Genomic DNA, 1,332 nt, shown 5'->3' with positions numbered 1-1,332 from the left:
CTCATGTGATGAAATTTTCCACTCAGTAAAAGCTTTTCTATTTGGTCCACCTTGGTCACATGTAATTAATTGTACATTTGCTCCGATATTTTTTAATTTTTCTAAACAAATCTCAACGAGTTGAACAATCTCTTTATGCGTTGTGTTTTTTCCAGTCAAAAAGTATGCTACTATTTGTCGCCAAGGATTTTCTGCATTAATACTATCAAGACTATGGGGGCTTGTTCGCCCTGTTGTCGTTTGCGCAGACGGAGTTTTCGCTCGGTGGAGTAGGATCGCAGTAGTGAGGTCCGTTATTGACGAGAGTAGAATATGTGAATATAAATATATTTACAGCTATGTACAGGTATATACACGTTTGTTTTAGCTCTAGTTTATGCGCCTTGCGGCGCGTGGCAAAAATATATCTACCGAAAAGCGCGGTAATTTAGATTACGCTCTCGGTAAGATATGTGCGGGGCCGTTACGGTCACCCTGATGGGGCCGTATGGGCACTCCGGTTCAGGCTCTGAGTCCGACTCGCTCGTAGTCCAGCCTCTGGTCTGCGTGGCCTGCGTGCGTACTTCAGTGGTCGAAGTCTGCGTCGTCTGACACCGTACCGTGCGTGGTGGAGATCGCGGTGACGGTGGCAACGGAGAGATCGGTGAGAATAGGCGCGCTTGGATGTAGCGTGGGCTGGTGAAGCGCCTTACACGTAGATCCCACGGGCTGATGAATATCCGTGGCGGTCTCGTTAAGCGAGGAGGTGGAAGCTCGATCTTGTGTAATTTCCACGGCAGGTACTCTATGCAGGTTAAACGTGGTCGGCCGCGTCGAGGTGATGGTTCTGCTGTCGCTGGTTTTGCAGTCGCCGCTCGATTCGCCTGGCGTTCTACCGCTGCTCTGCTCACTGCAGGTTCAGCCGCTCCTACGCTCGCTGCTGGCTCCACCGACTGCTTCGGTACTCCGTCGAGAGGCGGGATCGCGCTGGGAAATCCCGGAAGATCCGCGGTGCTCGGCTCGTTGGTGGTTGGTGCTCCGTCCGCTGGTTCCACTCGTGGCTGTCTCCTCGGCGTAACTACCGCTCTCGGCTTGCTGGTGCGCATGAGTCCTCGATATATCCTGTGAATTATCTTTGGAGTCGATTCGCAGAGTTGGCTTATCTCCGCTCCCTTTTATACTGTAGTTCACCGTTTTTCAAGTCCGAGAATGTTATTGTTTTCATGCGGCTTCTAGCGGCGTCTCGTGGAGAGTTGCTCCGGGGGTGTCTCCCTCGGATTGAATGTTTTCGCGCGTGTCGCGCGCGCGGTCGCGAGTTGTATTGTGGTGGCCGTGTTGCCGTTCCGTAGGGGC

Source organism: Vollenhovia emeryi, unplaced genomic scaffold (assembly GCF_000949405.1).
Source record: "Vollenhovia emeryi isolate VEMERY1.0 unplaced genomic scaffold, V.emery_V1.0 DF940208.1, whole genome shotgun sequence".
NCBI classification, from domain to species: domain Eukaryota; kingdom Metazoa; phylum Arthropoda; class Insecta; order Hymenoptera; family Formicidae; genus Vollenhovia; species Vollenhovia emeryi.
Note: the sequence above shows the minus strand (reverse complement) of the source record.